At 35.5% G+C, this 20139-nt stretch overlaps 1 protein-coding gene across 1 annotated transcript in view; it reads left to right on the plus strand.

Annotated features, from left to right (window-relative positions):
* Positions 1-20139, plus strand: part of Zmat4 (zinc finger matrin-type 4) — a 233777-nt gene that overhangs the window by 87980 nt on the left and 125658 nt on the right. The gene's annotated exons all lie outside the window — the stretch shown is intronic.

Here is a 20139-nt window from a genome sequence, read left to right on the forward strand (position 1 = left end):
CCTGACTATTGCATATAGTCATTTCAATGTGCCACTGAATTCAGATTTGCTTGTATTTTGTTGAGAAAAAAAAGGTTTTACAGAAAACAGTCATGCTTATTAGTATAAAATTTATAAACAATAAAAGTCATAATTTTATGTTTGCATTTCAGTTAAGTAGGACATATATTCCCACTGACATGATCAAAATATACACCATTTCTGATGTTTCAAAATGTCCCCTTGGCTGTTTTTCAATCAATCTATTTTCCTCACTTCTAGACCCTAGTAACGACTGATGTTTTCCCTGTAGTTTTTAATTTCAAAAATCCTATTGACATCTCACAAATATGGTGTGCAGTACTTTTTGTCTGGCTTTTGTTCTGAAGCATGCTGTTTTTAAGATATGTTTTTCCGGTGACATACATCAATGGTTTGTTCCTACTCATTAGAGAGTACTATGGCTTTGCAATCATATATATAAATTGTTTATCCTTTCACTAGTTGTTGGGCATTTAGGCTGTTTCCAGGGTTGGCTATCCTCCAGGATCCTTCTATAAATATTTGAGTATCAGTCTTTTGGGGACATATGTCTTTAATTTCTCTTGGGTAGAATTCTCTAGGACTCCTGGGTCATATGGTAAATAATGTTTAACTTTATAAAAAGGTACCAAACTCTTTTCCAAAATCAAAGTACCATTTTTCATTCTCACCAAAAGATGTGAAAGTTCCAGATATATGATTTGAAAATTTTATATTTGAAGAAACTTTTTTGCATCAGTATTTATTTATAAGGGATATTGGTTTGCAATTTCCTTTTCTTGCAGTGTCTGGCTTTGATATCTAAGTAATGCTAGCTGAAGCATTTTTAGATTCCAGTTGGAAATAATCCCTCCTTTTGATTATTACTGTTAATTTTTAAGTTTGAGAGGGATTGGTGTTAATTGGTTTTAAATGTTTAGTAGAATTCACTAGTGATTACATCATGTCCAGGACTTTCCTTTATTTAGAGATTTTTGATTACTGATTCATTCTCCTAAATATCTATAGTTCTATTTAGACAATATTAATTCTGTCTATCCAAAGACAAGGTCTTTCCATCTTCTAAGGTCTTCTTTAATTTCTTTATTTAGCATTCTGTAGTTTTCATTGTAGAGGTTTTTCACCTCTTTTGTTAAGTTGATGCCCAAGTATTTTATTTTATTTATTTTTTGAGGCTATTGAAAATGGTGTAGTTTTCCTCATTTCCCTTTCAGAGGACTTGTCACGGATATACAGAAATGCCTTTGACTTATGAGTGTTGATTTTATATCCTGCGACTTTGCTGAATTCATTTATTAGTTCTAGAAGTTTTTTGGTGAAATTTTTTGGGTCTTCTAGGTATAGAATCGTATCATCAGCAAATAGTGCTAATTTGAGTTCTTCTTTTCCTATCTGTATCCCTTTAATTGCTTTCGTCTGTCCAATTGCTCTGGCCAGTGTTTCAAGAACTATGTTAAATAGAAATGGTGAAAGAGAGGGCATCTCTGTCTTGTTTCAGTTTTTAGAGGGAATGCTTTAAATTTTGATCCATTTAGAATGATGTTGGCCTGGGGTTTAGCATAGACAGCTTTTATGATGTTGAGATTTGTTCCTTTCATCCCTAGTTTTTCTAGTGCTTGAAACATGAAGGGGTACTGTATTTTTTTCAAATGTTTTTTTCTGTATTTATTGGGATGATCATATGATTCTTATCTTTAAGTCTACTGATGTGATGAATTGCATTTATTGATTTCTGTATGTTGAACTAACCTTGCATCCCTGGAATGAACCCCACTTGATTATGGTGCACGATCTTTTTGACATGTTTTGGTATTTGATTTGCCAGAAGTTTATTGAGAATTTTTGCATATATGTTTATTAGATATATTGGTCTGAAATTTTCTTTCTTTGATGTGTCTTTGCCTAGTTTTGGAATCAGGGTAATATTGTCCTCATAGAATGAGTTTGGAAGGGTTCCCTCTTTTTTTATTTCATGAAATAATTTGAGGAGTATTGGTATTAATTCTTCTTTAAAGGTCTTTTAGAACTCAGCTGTGTTTCCATCCAGTTATGGGCTTTTCTTGGTTGGTTGGCTTCTGATGACATCTTCTATTTCATCGTTTGAAATTGATCAGATTTTCTATTTCTTTATAACTCGGTCTTGGTAGATTTTGTTTTTCTATACATTTGTCCTTTTTATCAATTCCAATTTGTTGGTTGTGTTCATTGTACCCTCATAATTTTTATTTCTGTTGAATCTGTATTAATATCTCCACTTTTATTTCTGACTCTAGTACTTTGAGTCTCTTGTCTCTCTTTTCCCTTAATTCATATAGCAAAGTTGGCCAAGTTTGTTGCTCTTTTCTGAGAATCAATTATTTTGTGTCATTTATTTTTCTATTCTTTTTCTATTTTCTATTTCATGTATCTTTGTTCTAATCTTTAGTATTCATTCTGCTCCTGCTAGCTTTGGGTTTAGTTTGTTTGTTTTAGTTCCTTAAGTAGTAAAGGTAGGTTGTTGACTTGAGACCTTTAGGGCTTTTAAAAATATAATCACTTGTAGGTATGAGTTTTCTCATACCACTACTTTGGCTGCATCTCATAAGTTTTGGTATGTTTTACATTTCCATTTACCTTCAAATATTTTCTAATGATTTACTTTTTGATTCACTGGTTATTTATTTTCCACAGTTTTGAGAAAGTTCTAGTTTTAATTTTGTTTTTGATTTATAATTTTATTCTGTTCTGGTGAGAGAAAATAAATTTCTTTTTTTAAAAAAAGTGTACTGAGAATTTAGGTCCTAAAATATTGTCTATCCTGGAAAATGTTTCACATATATACTCTTATTTTGGGGTAGAATGTTCTGTATATAACTGATAGATCTGTAAATTTGTTTTATTGTGTTGTTCTTTGTTTCCTTACTAATATATTCATCATTGGTTACAGTGTTCCATTATTGACAGTGGGGTTTTGAAGTCTCCAACTTTTATTATAAATTTGACTATTTCTCCTTAAGTTCTATCAAATTTTGCTTCATATATTTTGATAGTCTGTTTTTATTACACACAGATATTTATAAATTGTTATATTTTCTTATTTTTATATTTTTAAATTAAATTATATTATCTTTGTTTATTATATCACTTTATATTTAAAGTGTGTTTTGCCTGATATTAGACTAGCCAATACATTTCTGTTTGGGTTATGAGTTTCATTTTCTTATTTTTTCAATTTCAATCTACTTGTATCCACAATCTATTTGGGTCCACACTAAAGCTCTTTGAGACAACTTTATCAAAGGATTTTTAAAAAATCTATTTTGCCAGTCTGCCTTGATTGGAGATTTTAATCCATTCACACTTAAGGCAATCACTAATAAGGAGGAGATTATTTCTGTCATTTTGCTATTTGTTTTCCAGATATCTTGTTTTGTGCCTCAGTTCCTGAATTATTATCTTCCTTGGTATTTAGTTGTTTTCATTTTTGTGCTGAAATATTTAAAATCATTTATCATTTCCTATTGTATATATTCTATAGCTATTTTTATTGCTGTTACCATGGTGATTATATTTAACATCTTAAATTTATAGCAGTAATTTGAATTTATACCATCTTAACTTCAATAACATACAAAACTGTGATACTTTAACAGCTCTGTCCTTACCCTTTTCCTTTGTTACTGAATTTTATCTTTATACATTGTATGACTAGAAGCATCACCTTATAATCTTTTGGAATGCATTGTTCTCCTATATGTAGAAAAAAAGTGCAACTACAATCATTGTAATAATACTAGCTTTTCTTATTGCCTATGTTACCATTATTGAGATCTTTATTCCTTCTTATAGCTTCAAGTTAATGTCTGATTTAGCCCTTTCGTTGTATCCTGCTGGATTGCCTGGAGCATTTCTTTCTTTTCTTTTCTTTCTTTCTTTCTTTCTTTCTTTCTTTCTTTCTTTCTTTCTTTATTTATTTCTTTTTTTTTTTTTGTACCAGAGATTGAACCAAGGGACACTTGACCACCTGTCCACATCCCTATCCCATTTTTATACTTTATTGGAGACAGAGTTTGTATTATATTTTATTAGAGACAGAACCTTGCTCAGGGCCTCAATAAGTAGCTAAGGCTGGGTTTGAACTTGCAATTCTCCTGCCCAGCCTCATGAGTCACTGGGATTACAGGCGTGCACCACCACACCTGGCTTCCTGGAACATTTCTTGCAGAGAAAGTCTAGTGCTAACAAACTTGCTCAGCTTTTGTTTATTTGAGATGTCTTAATTTTTCCTTTTTTTTTCAGGGCCAAGGACCAAACATAGGGCTTGTGAATGCCAGGCAAGCACTCTGCCACTGAGCTAAATCCCCAACCCCAAATTTCCCCTCATTTTAAAAAGACAGGTATGCTAGATGAAGCACTCTTGGTTATCATTTTTTTCCCCATGCTTTGAATTTATCAGGTATAGTGTTCTGATCTCTGAAGTTTCTCGTAATAAATTTGCACATAAATTGTTGAGGATTCCTTATATGTGATGAGATATTTTTCTTTTGCTGCTTCCAAAATTTTCTTTGTCCTTTGAAATTATGGTCATAATCACTTGATGGTCTTGATGTGAATGTCCTTGAGTTCATTTTATTAGGAGTTTATTAAGCTTCTTGGATATTTGTATTCATATCTTTTTATTAAAAGTTTTCAGTCTTTATTTACTGAAGTGTTCAGTCAGTATTTTTTCAAATGTTCTGTCCCCTCTTTCCCCCGCTGATTGATCTAGGATTCCCACAATGCTTAGGTATTCTGCTGGATGATGTTCCATATAAACTTTAGGCTCTTTACACTTTTCTTCTTTTTTCTTTCCATTCCTTAGTTGTAATAATTTTCATTGTCCTATCTCAAATCCAATGAGTGTGTGCTCAAATCCTTCTTTGAATACTCCTAGGGAAATCTTCCTTTCAGTTATTGTATTTTTCATCTACTGGTTTTCTTTTACATTTATTTAGGTTTTTCTACCTCTTTATTGAAATTTTCATTTTGTTTATACATTGTTTTTTGAAAGTTTTCATATATACCATTCTGTATGTATTGTGTGACTAGAAGCATCACCTAATAATTTTAGAACTGGTTTCACAGACAAACAGTAAAACAAGGAAACAGTAAAACCACAATGTAGTTGTTTTAGTGTTTGTCCAGTAAATCTGTCAGCAGGTGTTTTTCAGAGACAGTTTCTGTTGTTTGATTTGTTTTTCCTTTAAGTGGTCATACTTTTTTGTTCCTTTGTATGCCTTTTGATTTGATTTTTGTTGTTCAAAACTGAGTATTTGAATCTAATAATATAGTGGTTCTGGAAATTGGGTTCTCCTCCTTCCCTAAGGTTTGCTGGTCTTTTTATTTGTTTGTTCGTTTGTTTCTGAAATTGTTATAGACCATCTCTGTGCCAAGGATCAATCTAAGTGTAAAGTCTTCTAGGGGGCCTCCTGAGCCTGTGATGGTCACTGGGCATGTATATTTTCTTATGTATGCTACTGCTTTTGAATGTCCTAGTTTTTGTCTATATCCAAGGGAAAAGAAAAAAAAAAACAGGGAGAGGTAAAGGGCACCAACCCATAAGTTTCATAGAAGCCACTTTAGCCAAATGAAGAGGGGCTTGCAACAATGGGGAAGGAAGTTTAGCAACAATGCCGTTACCTATGATCAGACACAGCAAGCAGTGATTAGGCATAGATTTTTTATATATGGAGGAACGGTCCTCTTCTAGTTGCCTGGCTTCCACAAGTTATGTGCTTTTTTTTTTTTTTCCTCCAGGAATATAGTTGCCTGTCATGGGCGACAGGTAGGGGATTAGTTCCTGTTACTCTGCTAAGAGCAGAAATTGACTGAAATGAACCTCAATTTATAGTCCAAGCCTTTCCCTGGAAGTTGCAAACTTAAGTAGGTTTCTGAGTTCCAAAATAATTATGTCAGACAGATTCTGCCACTGAAATATTGTTCAGGTGGGAAGACAGATGTGTGATGCTTCCTACGATGCCATCTTCTCAGAACCTTCTCTTTTTATAGCCATATTTGTATTCCCTTATTGCAGGGGAAGATATTTCTCTGGGGTTTCACTTAGATACTTATGAGACCCTTACCATATCTGTGTCAATCAGAGCCCCTGTATGCATATTGAGTTCCAAATTATTTCAGGGAACACCAGTTGGAAACACTTTTAAGAACACACATAGACAGAAATGTTTGAGTACTAATAAAATATTTTAGGAAGAACAAATTAAAGAGTAAGGCATGGTGAATGAGTTAAGTTAGGCAAATCAAAAAAGATCAGCATATGACACATTCAAAATTTATTTTTTATGAAGCAATCCTGATAGCTATGCTCATCTTTCTAAATAAGGGATATATTTATATCAATTCATCTTCAATCACAGTTTTGGTTTTCTGTATTTTAATGAGTTTCGGTATATCTTAAGGCATTAGTAAAAATAAATCAGGGAATGTGGTATATTTAATCTTTTAGCATTATTCCAGCAGAAAATAGTATTGTATTTTTTTGAGGAGGGTGCTGAGCTCCAACCAGGGTCTTGCATTTGCAACGGACACACTCTACCATTGAGCTATTCCTAGTCATAGACTACTGTATTTTTGCAGTATGTTTTAAGGAACCAGCCCTTTAGGTCTGGAAAATATTTTACTTTGAACATATTCATGAATTCGTGAATATGAGCTTCCATTCATGGGTAAGTGTGATAAATGTTCAATTTACATTTCTATTATTATAGATTATCTTTTTTCTTTTTAGTTCATGTTAAAACATAATGTACTCACATCATGTGAAATTAAAGTTGAGCCTTCTGTGAATTGCAAGTCTGAGGATTTTAAACATAATTATGGTTATTCAAACATATTACTATTTATACATGGTCAATCATGTTCTAACGAATTGCAAATAATTTATTTTAAAGTATTGAACTTTCAAGAAAGAAATGTACAAAGAAAACTCTAATGTGCATTAGCTAAAAGTTCTTTGCTTCTCTGAATATTTGCTGATTGTTTAGTATTTAGTCAGTATATGTGAATAAGGAATTGGAATATGTTTGTTTTCTCATTTAGTGTGATTAACAGTAAATGTTTAAATGGATGATAATTTTCAGACTGTTTTTCAAAACTTACTACCATGTAACACAAGTATTTCCAACAGCTGTTACTTCTTATAGTTTAAAGGTCTAAGTAATACAAAGGTTTCCCATTTGGGTACTAGAGATGACAGAGATCATTTAATGCCCTCCGTAAGATTTATGCTCCACTTCCCATAGTACAGAATTGTCACTGCAAGGGTCTACCCAGTTAAGGACATAATTTCTAAGCTCTCCTTAAATTTAGGTGAATTTTGAAAGTAGTTCTTCTATTGATTAAAAAGAGAACAGATAAACAAATTGTGTAGTATCTTCATTCAGTGGAAGACTGTTTGGCAATAGTATGGAAGGATCCATGGATTTGTGTAACACATGAGTGTACTTCAAAACATTGTGTGGAGTAAAAGAACCTGAATACAAAACAGGCCGTATTGTACACAATTCCACCTATACAAAATCCAAGAATAAACAGAAATAATCTATGGTCATAGAAATCAGAAAATGGTTGCCAGGGAGAGAATGAGGCATGGATTGGACAAAAGCATTGGGGAGTATCTGAATAATGGAAATGGTTGGCATCTTGTTTCAAATAGTGATTAAACAGGTGGAACAATTGTCAAAACTCATTTAATTCAGCACATTAGATCTGACTCTTCTCTCTCTTGCTCTTGCTCTCTCTCCCTCTCTCTCCCCACTCCCTTTTCTCTCTCTCTCTGAATTATGCCACTTCTTTAACTTATTATTATTAACCAGAAGCAATTTTCTCCCCCAGGAGACACTGGTGGAGACATTTTTGATAGTCACATTTCTAGCATTTAGTTGGTACAGACCAGTAATGTTTCTAAACATCCCACAATACACAAGATAGTTCCTTATAACAAAACATTGTTCTGAAATGCCAACGATATTCAGGTGGAGAAACCCTGCTTCAGCTGGTTGCAAAGAACTCTCAGTCCCTAGAGAAGAATGGACCTACAAGTTGGAAAGATTGTAGCTACCAGCATTGGCTGTTATGTGAGCAAGAAGTAAATTTCTATTGTGTTGAGACACTGAGATATTAGGGTTTGTTTGTTTCAGTGGTTAGTATCACTTTAACTAATATAAGAGACTTTAAAGAGTTGAAACTAAGAATAATATTTATTGCAAAGTCCTCTTCCCTAGAAGACATGAGTGAAATTTATTTTAACCATTAATATCAAGCAAAGCTGTGCTTTCTCTAAACCATTATTGTGATTTTTATCTCATGGACATTGTCAGTTTTATAACTTATGTTTTCCTTTTTTTTTCTTTTAAATCATAGAATGCTCAGAACTCAATTTTTAGGTGGTTCTTATAAGCAGCTCTTCAGGAACACATGGTTTGCATTCTCTGCATACTCCCTTTACCCCAGTCTTCATATTTTCCTATCCTTATTTTCCCCTTAGCACCAATGCATGGCTACTTATCTTCTCTTTTCTTATTTAGTTTAGTGTTTTTTTAAAAGCCTAGCCTGAATTCTTTGTGTAAAAATGCCGCTTATAAATAAAAAAGCATAAATAAAATATTTATTCAAATACCCAGTATTCCTTTATTCAGGTTTTGAATTAATAATGATTTTTGCATCTCAGATGTTGACAGGATTTTTATCTTATCTTAACCTTTTAAGGTTGAGAGAGATAAAATGATGTACCTAAGTTCATAGTGATAATTCATAGAAGCATTTTACTTTAGAAAAAAGTGTTTATTGTGTGTGTGAGCACGCACGTCTATTGTACTATACTTTACATAGATAGTACGACTTGATAGCAGAATACAACAGTTACTAATATGGCATTATGTAAAAATGTGGATGCGTAACCGATGTGATTCTGCAATCTGTATTTGGGGGTAAAAATGGGAGTTCATAGCCCACTTGAATCTAATGTATGAAATATGATCTGTCAAGAGCTTTGTAATGTTTACAACAACCAATTAAAAAAAAAAGATAGTACAACTTGCTCATCCATTGGATACCTTGAGCTGCATGATTGTGGATTGTTCTTCTAGTGGTGAAATGGGATTCATGCCAATCTACAGCAGACCTTGTTGATGGCCTACCTGACAATCATCCTCTCTTCTTTTTTCTCCTGTCATAGTCCAAGTTTTGTTTAAGTGTCCCCCCCTTTTCAGCTAAGGTGTAAATGTCAGGGGAGAAAGACATCTGCCCCAGGGCTACACCATTCTGGTTAGTGAGATACGGTACCCTGCCAAAGGTGGGCTTGGAGAATGGTTTTCTGAATCTTAAAAACAGATGAAGAGGAGATGATTGTTCTACTACTGCACAAGTCGAATGTGCATAAGATGACTAGAAATGCCATCACAGGGCCATAAGGAAAGGTAGCCTGAAGCACAAATCTAACAGGCCGAGGCTGGCAGGCCAGAGAGACATAAAGAGCCAGGGTAGTTGTTAAACTCCCGAACCACTAACAAAAATAACCCTGTATCTAAATTACCTTTCCACTTACTATATGAGAAAATAAATTCCTAAAGCCAGTTGATATGGTGTATTTTTTCTTTGTTGTTGTTATTTTTGTGGGGGCAGGTACTGGGGATTGGACTCAAGGGCACTAGACCACTGAGCCACATCCCAAGCCGTATTTTGTATTTTATTTAGAGATAAGGTCTCACTAAGTTGCTTAGTGCCTTGCTTTTGCTGAGGCTGGTTTTGAACTTGAGATCTTTCTGCCTCAGCCTCCCGAGCTACTGAAATTACAGACTGATATGGTGTTTTTACTTGCAGTTGTGATTTCCTTCCAAAATATGTTCCTCTACTTCTCTGACCTGCGGTGGCTTTAAATGAATACTGTTCCCTATTGTAGCTAGTTCATGATCTAGAGAAGGAAGGATTTCTCTTTAGTCATAGTATGCTCTAAGAAGACAAGTCCACAAGGCCAAGCCCTGGGGGCTAGGGTTGACACCCCTTTTCCTGTAAGGCACTTAAAAGTATTTTAGACTTTACCACTCATGTGATTTCTGTTGCCACTGTAAGCAGGCACAGACACTGTATAAGTGAATGAGCATCACTGTGCTCCAATAAGACTTTGGTTACAAAGAGCAGGCAGTGGGCTGGGTTTGGGTTGTGGGCTGTAGTTCGCTGACCTCTCATCTAGAATATATTCTAGATGACTTTAATAATGGACACCAAGCAGCTACGAGGCCACTTGCCTGGATCCCTTTCTCTTCCACTTACATTATTTGCCCTCTGGAAAAAACCATTTTGCAATAAGATAGTAGAAAGGCTGAAAGCCAGGAGAGAAAATTGAGAAACAAGAGATTTATATAATTGGCATTTTACTTAATCAGTTACTGAGGAACTGATGTCTGGCTATGTTTTTTGGAAACCATTTGTCTACAAATGATGCCATTGAATGAATGAGAAAAATACATCTGGACCAGGTTTAATCTGGCCCATCTGTCTTTGACCAAATAAAAGGCAACATGATTAGCCTTCAGAATTTGCATAAAGGCAGGTACATCTGGGCAGTCTGTTCAAGAATGGTATTCTAGTTAGGGAAATAGGACTGAAAGTGCTGTTCTGTTGCATTTAGCCAGCATACTACGTGGGATAATAATGAATTCCATCAAAAGCAACATGGGGTGAGGGAAATCAGATAAAAGTGATCCAGGAAAGTACAAATGATGAGGATCTGTTGAGGGAAAAGTGAAGATAGGAACAACAGAATGAGAATTGGTATAAGTGACAAAAAATTGTACAAGTATGTTCAATACTTATTTAGCACAGTGTTTATCAATTTTACTGTCTTTTATATCTTATTTGCTCTTAAATGCAACATTTGCTCTGAAAGTAGGTTGCAATGAAGTCGTGGTTTTAAAGTATTCCTTAGTGTACATAATTCCTGTGTGAGAATATCCCAGTGGATCACTTGATTCCTCTGTGACAGCTGCTCAGGATCAGCCAAGTGTGTGCATCTTTGACTAATCATTTTCCTTTCCAGCTATTGCTCTTTAAAGCCCATTTAGAGTAGAAGTGTGCATTGTATTGTGTTAATACATGCTACCCTAACACACTCCTGTCCAGCACCTAAGTGGATTCTAATTAATATAAACACACAAAACTGAAATAGAACAAAAGAAACTCTCATTTAAGAAGGCACCTCAAGAAAGCCATCACATTAATTTCATTTCTAATTATGTCCTCTCTTCCTTTTGGGGGAAGGAGTGAGCACAGCATCTACAGAGACTTGAATCCCTTCTGCTCTTCCATATCACTGCTTCCTACGGCCTGATTGCCACTTTACAATTAATTGAAAAACCTATCCTTTGAAGTCGATGCCAGGTGACTTAGCAGGAATAAACACACTTACAGGTGTCTCAAGAAGCACAGTTATAATGCCTAGTAATTCTTAAATGACTTTCTACTGATTGTGCCCCCTGTGGTTTGGTTCCTAACTTGGTAGGCATTCTATAGCAAAGTGGTTTGCTTGCAAGTCATTTAATGATGAAAAAAGGACTCATTATTTCAGAGTGATTAGTGGAAAATACAGACAGATTAAACAAGAAGCATAATCCTGACTTCTGCTTCTTTGGTTAATAATAGCAAAAAATTGTAGCATTGGGTACTTCAAGACTCATCCGAGGTCTTCAGTGTCTTTTAAGTCTGGTTCCTGCCTACTTGTCTATTTCACTCCTTTCTCATGTACCCTGCTCTATACTTCTTCCTTTTCCAGATTGCACTATTTTCTTTTTCATCCCCACATTTTACCTGTGCTTGATCATGCCTACCCATCCTTCAAGACTCAATTTAAATATTTCTTTCTCTGTGATGATCCCCAGGTCTTTGAGGGTCAGTCATTCTCTCTTCTGAGCTTCCCCTTGTCTATTATAGGACATATCACAGTGTATTCAAATGGACCGATTCAAATGTTTGCCATTCTCTTCCTTTAAGCCCAAGATCATGATGATCAGAAGCTTTAATGTACCTTTGTCTCCCTGTGCCTGGCATATATAGCTGATCAATAAATATCCTTGACTGTGAGACAAATGAAGAGCTAGATGTCATCGTCAAGCATTGTCCACAAAACAGGTCAGAACAAAATCAAACTTTTTTAGGAACGCTGTCAGAACACATCATGTCCATGCAAGCCAAGAAGCTCCACATCTTACTAAAAGTGTAGAGAATGCTTTTCCATCTGGGCTTCATATGAGCTCTGGGCCCACTGAAGGCACCACATCTTGCTTCATGAATTATTTTGTCATCCTTTCCTTTCCATTCTGTTTGGATTATCTTCCACAGTGAAGTGCTAGAGTGGCCAACCTGACTTGTTTTCACATCGCTCTCATCCCAAGGTGGCTCTTCTGGGCAGAGATTTGAGAACAATGAGCACGTTGGGGAATGGCTTTTGTATAGGGAAATTGAAGGGCAAAGGGATGATCAAGCTCAGGGGATAGGAAAAAAGAAAACAAACTAAGAAGGAGAGCTTACCTTGATCTCTGGAGAAGTCTTAATGGATGCAAGAAGATCGATATTTACTGGGTGTGTGTGTGTGGGGGGGACTTCAGAAGGAAGCTTTGCTCATGGACTTGGAGGAGTGAAACTAGAGTACATTTTAGATGTGATATTCTCTGAATGTTCCAGATTTCAATTGACTTTTTCTGCCACTGGGAGCACAGTCCTCGTCACTAGCAGCATCTTTCTCCAACAAAAGAAACAGAAATCTATCCCCAGACGTTCTCATTAGTCACCAAAGCTCAAATGTATTTTGTTTCAGTGATTCATTTATACATCTATTACCTGGATTATTCAACATTCCTACCCACTCCCCCATGGGGATAATATAAAATCTGATTGGATTTCCATTTGGTCTACTGATTCTCATTAGACCGTAATGTACTTGAGGTAGAGAACTACCATAACCTTTTCAGCTGACTTACCCAGTCTTTGTAACATTATTTCTATGAGATGGTCTTTGGTGTATTTTGGGCCCCCAATACAGATGTTAACTCTTCCTCTTTCTCTGCCCTGACTGAGGACGTTTCTGGGTCCTTGGTATCCAGAAAGCTCTGTGATACAGTTTTTCACTTTTTAAATAGGTTACATCTCTGTTATTGCTTTAAGAAAAGATATTTCTATATCTCCATCCTCTCCAGGTATGAAGATGCACTTCCTGGGGCAATTAGTTGAAGAAGAAATGGCATTGTCCCAGTGTGTGGGGGCTTCAGACTCTCTGCAAAAACCTTTTCTCATATGTGGGCTATTTTTCCTTTGAGAGTTTTATGTTGTGAGAACAAATGTATGTGCATATGTTTTGGTGTGTTTGTGGAGATGTGTGGATGTTCATAGGAAGTGATACATAATCTCCCTCAGCATCTGATTCCACTTGCCAATCTTCTGCACTTAGAACACATCTTTCTGTAGGTGTTTTTAGCCTTCTACCTGTTCCCTTGGTGTTCTCCTCCAGCTTATGTACAAGGAGGGATGCTTTTTGGTATTATAAGTTTGACTTTTCCCCTTGGGATTACATCAGAGCTTTATTTTGTGCATCATAGAAAAAAGAGAAAGGTTATTAAATTTGTTAAGAATAATTTCAATGTCAATTTATCATATTTGATGGCAATGTAATCAAGGAGACATTTAGGACTCCTTATTAAGAGATGCAGAGTCTACAAAAAAAACTTTCCAAGCATGACAAAGCAAGAGGTGGGGGAAGTGGCTTTGAGATATTTGTGACCTGATTATGTACTTATCTGGTTATAAATACAAATTCCCTGCCCTTGAAGATACTTCTAGATAATAGAGCTAATATACAGTCACATGATTTGGCAAAGAAGACAAAGAAGACAAAGAAGCAAACCTCTGCCCTCAGTGTCACCTTAGGGTTTAAAAATAGCTTTCTCAAGACATTCGCTACTCTGCCTCTAATTCTGTCTTTCCAGTCCCCTTTACCCTTACTCAGATTGTGCTATCAGGAGATGGGGACATTTCAGAGTCTGCTCAGTGATTCTGAAATTTTATCTGGCTCGTGACCTGGATGGCCTTCCCTGTCTTCCGTGTCCTGTAACTCAAGTGGACAATGTCAGCAGGGAGGAGGAGGATAACTCACGTCCTTCTGACTTCAGACTCATATTTGCATTTACCCAAAGCCAAAGAAAAGCTTTCTAGATAATAAAACATAGATTTTATTAAGAAAAGCTGGAGACATGTACCCTGAATGGCCTTGTAATCCCCATTCCATTCATATCAATAATAGTGCTGGTTAATATGATCAATGGTGACAACAATCACTGAATGAGATTGCTTTTTCTGGTAGGGGGAGAGATCATTAAAAAATCCAAATAGGCTGATGTTTCCAAACAAATTACTGAGGCCAAATAACATGCCCAAGCAGTGGCTAAGTATGTTCAGATTTCAGCATTCATTATTGCTTTGGAATGAGGGAGATGCAAGTCCCTTGCCGACCTGGGTTTGTGGGAAGCAGAAGACTATACAGAGTCGTTACTGTTCCTATTGTGGAGGGCACACCAGAACCACCTGCAGGTCTTAATGTCTGTACAGACTAGCCTTGGGAAAGGACAGATGCTCCTGGGGGGCTTCTGGAGGAGTTTACGTGTTCATGTCCTCTGCCCTGTGGGAGAGCAGGCATATCAAGTCTTTGAGGACCTTCTCTGTGTGACTTGCTTTTGGTTGCTGTTGTATAGCTACATATTTCCTATGGTTTTTCTCCACTGTGTTTTCATTAAAATCTTAACTCTCACAACAACTTCTTAGTTTAAAAATTTCAAAAAGGAAAAACATTAATTTCACATAGTATATTTAAGGGGAGCTGCCAGGTGTACTCATGGGTCTGACCCTTTTCTCATCCCAGTGATCAATAATGTTAAAGTGCCTCCAACAATCAGACTCGTTTCTCCCACATTGAAGGATTCCTGGGATTCCAGGTTCATGACACAGTTGATACATAGGAAGTGTACTTCAGAGATTTACAGAAAAAATATCATTAGATATGGGAACGTGAATACACAAGTGTGTGAGATATAATTGCTTTCACCCAGAAAGCCATATTCTTGTCTTCCCAGATAACTCATGTATACAACAGTCCTGGAAATGATGGTGTAGATGAGCTGTTCAAAAATTTCACATTCTTTCTAAAGGTTTTTGTTTATTTTTTTCTGTGTCCCCCCTCCCTCATTGGTGTAAAGATAGGTGAGGAAATTCAGTGGAAATCTGAATGAGCAGGTGATTTTCACTATGGTTATTCTCAAGAGAATGGGTCATGATTCTGTATTTCTTCCACCATTGTCCAGACCTCTCTATTATTATTAGTAGTAGTAGTAGTAAACTGGAATTTTTTACTTAAAATTTTTTAAAATTTATTTTCACATACAATGTGTTGTTTTGATTAATATATACATTTGGTATTAATTAGCCCAGGGTAATTAGCATATCAATCACCTTAAGCCCTTATCATTTCTTTATGGTGTGTGCATTTCTCTCTTCTGACACCTGCACTCCCATGTTTATTGCAACAGTATTAACAATAGCCAGTGGATATGGAATCAACATAAATATCCATCAGTGGACAAATGGATAAGGGAAATGTGGTCTATAAAAATAAATAACTGCATTTTTATAAAAATTTGTTATTCCAGCCATTTTGAGAGTGTTGTTACAAAGAATTTCCCCCAGAACAAACCAGCTTACGTAAATTAATCTTCAGGACTAGGGATCAGTAAGACTTGGTTAAGTTGTTGATTTCATTTGGGGCCAAAATATTTTGATTTCTTCTTCGCTTACCTAGAAGGGTGTCAAAGTCTGGGGAAGGCCATCCTAACCAGCAGTAGCCACACTGCTGACTTAGACCAGCCTCTGCACAATGGATTGTTCTGTATTTGGAGCAGAATGGCTGCCAGCTATGAAATGTGGGATGCTGTGTTAGTCAATTAACAGTTATTTATAAGTGGTATTCTATATGAAGTTTTAATCCAGAAGTTGGCAGGAAGAACCAAAATAGAACTACAAAACAAAATGTTAAATGCAGTATAGTATCTGGTATGGGTCCTGGAATAGAAAAAGAACATTAGTGAAATAAAATGAAAACTAGTGAAATCTGAGTAAAGTCTGGGGCTGTAATAGTCATGTACCCATGTTCATTTCTCAGTTTTGTTGAATGAATCATAGTCATGTAAGACGGTAACATTAGAGGAAACTGAGTGAAGGGTATGTGGGAGCTTTTTATACTAGCTTTGAAACTTTCTTACAAATTTACAGTTTTTCTAAAGCAAACAGTTTATTTAAGGAAATAATAAAAAGAAACATACCATCCAGGTCCACAGTTACCTTACTTTGGTAAAGTTGATTCCTGATGAGAGATTCTCTGAAGTTTAAACTCTATGGAATTTTTTTTTCAAGAAATATATATTTTGCCAAATGTCTTATTTTACATATTTAATATTAGAGGATATTTCTTAGTTGAACTGATGTGGAAAAACTAATCAATAGGTGATTTGTTTTAACCTTTTGTATAATCTGTACTAGAGACCAAATACAAATTAAATGGTAAATGGGGATCTTCAGAATACTCTTCATCTCGGCCCTTCAAATTGGGACTTAAGAGCCTTCAGTGTGTGCCAAGTTTAATAGCAAAAGGATGAGTCCACCCTACTGGGAAAAGATGGTATTACTGAGCAATCAAAGATAAAAATCACAGGATTATAAAAGTGTTACAACATGTCTCAGCTATTCTCCTTGTTGAAAGAACTTTTCATAGGAGGACAGTGTTTAATATCCAGAGAGATTACCTTACCCCTGAAGCAATTTCATGATGTCAGGTTGCTGCTGACGGAACAAGAAGCAAAAAGAGAGTTGCATGTGGTCTTCAGAGGCTGCACTGGATGCTGGTAATGACCTAATCAAACCACCTATCCCTTAAATAAAGGGAGAAAAAGGAAACGGCCTTGGCAGGGGTTTCATGGCATTCTTTAGCATAGGGCAGAATGGCCCACAGAACTTGGTCCCCAACTCAGTTCCTGACGAAGCATGTTTGGCACAGGGCTCTGGGCATTTGCATTTCCAGCAAGTTCTCAGGTGCCTCTGTTCATCTTGAGGATCTAGTCTTTCTTTTTGGAGTATGCACAGTGAATCTATTTGAGATTTAAAAGTTTTGGCTTTGAAACTCTCCATCAATGTTATATCTTTTCTGTAGGTCTGGTTTTTCTATATTCCCACCTCCATGCTGTAGAGACAAAGATAGCAGTGGAAATTGGATTAGGAAATGTCATAATTCTGATTGACAGCTCTATACACAACAGAAAACTGAAAGAGGCCTTTGGGGTGGTAAAAACAGAAAACCACAAGTATTTGTAATCTTGGGCAGAAAACATCCATCTTGATGCCTTGGAGGTTTTTCTTCATGACTTTAGGTTCCAGGTGTTTCCAGGTTATGGCTTGTTGGAAAGTTTGCAGGGCACATAATGGAGTCACACAGAAAACTGCTGGACAAGGGGACCCAGTGCATTAAGGTAGGTTGCCAGGGCAGGGAGGTGGGGGAGACCCCCATAGATCTGCCTCAGGCATTGCCAGGCTTCTTCACACAGAACTTTATCTAAAAAGTCATGATCTCTCACTTTTTACCTGTTGACTTTACAAGATGGTAGGAAGAGGGATTTTTCAAAATTTGGCATGTTTTAAAATAAAAAAGTAACACACAGAGTATGGAACGTTTAGCAGTTCAAAAAAGAGGAAAGTAATTTTGCAGAATAATATATGCATCACCTTTTAATATTTAGAGATACATTGTTCAGTTTTTGTTTTCAGTTTGTTCTCTCCTCCACTCTCTCATGTACATATAAATAAATAAAATGTATGCATATAAATGCCAAAACATTTGTATGAGATAGTCTACAGATCTGGTTGTTGTTTCCTGTATTTGACTTTGCATCTCATTCAGAATAAGAGCTGATGTCCTTGCTATGACCTACAAGGTCCTGCTTGATATGCATCATTCCCCCATCATCTCTATGTCCTCATTCTCTTTCACTCTGGTCCAGCTTCATCTATCTTCCTGATAATCTGTAAACATATTGAATATCACTATGTTCCAGAACTCTCTACTTGCTATTCCCTCTACTTAGAATGCTGTTCCCTTGGTTTTTCATCTCTATCAGTTTTTTAATTTTTATTTGTTATTTTTAGTTATATATGACAGTAGAATGTATTTTGACATTATATATATGTGTGTGTGTGTGTGTGTGTGTGTGTGTGTGTGTGTGTAGAGAGAGAGAGAGAGAGAGAGAGAGAGAGAGAGAGAGAGATATGGAGGGTGAATATAACTTCCAATTTTTGAGGTTGTATATGATCTGTCAGGTCTTTATTGAAAAGTTCCTTTCACAGTGAAGCCTCTTGAACTCCTTAAAATTTCACATACTTCTTCTCACAAAATTCATATCACTCTACCTTTTTGGGGGGTACCACATATTGTACTTAAGGGCATTCAGCTACTGAGTCACATCCCCAGCCCTCTTTTGCAGTTTATTTAGAGACAGGGTCTCGCTGAGTTGCTTAGCACCTCACTTTTGCTTAGGCTGGCTTTGAACTTGAATCCATCCTGCCTCAGCCTCCCAAGCTACTGGGATTACAGGAATGCACCACCACACTTGGCTCATATTCCTCTTTCATTTTTTCGTTTTTCCATAGCAATCATGACTAATATAATATGTATCTTACTTATTTATCTTAATCATTATCAACTTCTCCTACTAGACAATGAATTTCACAGTAGGAGTTGTCATTTGACTTGTTCTCTGCCCTGTCCCTAAGATAGAACCTGGTGCAAAGATGATGCTTTATAAATATCCATTTTAAAAATATTGAATGAATGGTGTTAGCAGTATATCCTGCATTATATTCCACATTCCTTGTCTATTAGTATTGTTCTATATCATTATTTTTAATAGCTTAATTGTTTCCATTATATCTATATCTATCTATCTATCTATCTATCTATCTATACACCATGGTTTATAAAACATTAATTGATATTATATACCAAGATTATATATCTGCTGTTAACTTCAGTATATAAATTTTTGTTTGATCAGTACTGTCTCAAATGAAGTTGTATACATTTGTTCAGATCATTAAAAATCTCTTCAGGATACAGTCCAGAGGTAAAATTTCTGGGTTAAGAAGAATATACCTTTAAGATTTTTGATACACAGCCTTAAGTCCCTCTCAAAAATGATTCTGGTTTTCAAAACAGTGGTTTAGAATTCTCATTTATCCTCAACTTTGACAATACTAGATATGATTTTTCAAAAATATTCCCAGTTTCGTGAATGAAAAATGGTAACAAAAAAGTTGTTTCTTACATTAATAGTAAGAGTGATAATTTTTAAAATTTTTGTTGAATATTGACAATTGCTCTTATACAATTTTAGTTTATATTCTTTGCTTAATTTGGGGAGAAAGTTGACTATCTTTGTTTTAGTTCTTTGCAAGAATTCTTTATATAGGTTTGCACTTTAAAAATATGTATTATTAATATTGTTTGTCATTTCTTATAAATGTCTTCATGGTATTTTTGATAAACAGAGCACTGTATTGTTTTCAGGGTGATATATGAATCTTCCTCTTTTGGTATAATGTTTAAAAAGCTTAATTTATCCTAAGATTGCATATGTGTATTTATTTATTCTAGGCATTTTATGGTTTTATTATTTTCCCCAAATTGTCATTGGATCTTCCAATTCCATTTATTGAATAATGTCACTATCCTCACTGACTTGACTTTTTCTTTTATCACATATCTATTTGCGTGTGTTCTTTGGTTGCTTCTGTTCTCGTTTTGTTAACCTGTGACTTTTGCAACAGAAAGTTAAAAATTATTATCTTTTTGTTTTTCGTATTAGAGGCTTCAACAGCTTCTCATTTTTTGTAATTTTCAAAGTTATCTTAGATATTGAGTATCTGTTGTTTTCTTGAAGAAGAAATTCAGAATCATTTTCTTTCAACCTCCAGTGAGTTAACTTTCGACAACTCTGTAAA

Source organism: Callospermophilus lateralis, chromosome 4 (genome assembly GCF_048772815.1).
Source record: "Callospermophilus lateralis isolate mCalLat2 chromosome 4, mCalLat2.hap1, whole genome shotgun sequence".
Taxonomy (NCBI): domain Eukaryota; kingdom Metazoa; phylum Chordata; class Mammalia; order Rodentia; family Sciuridae; genus Callospermophilus; species Callospermophilus lateralis.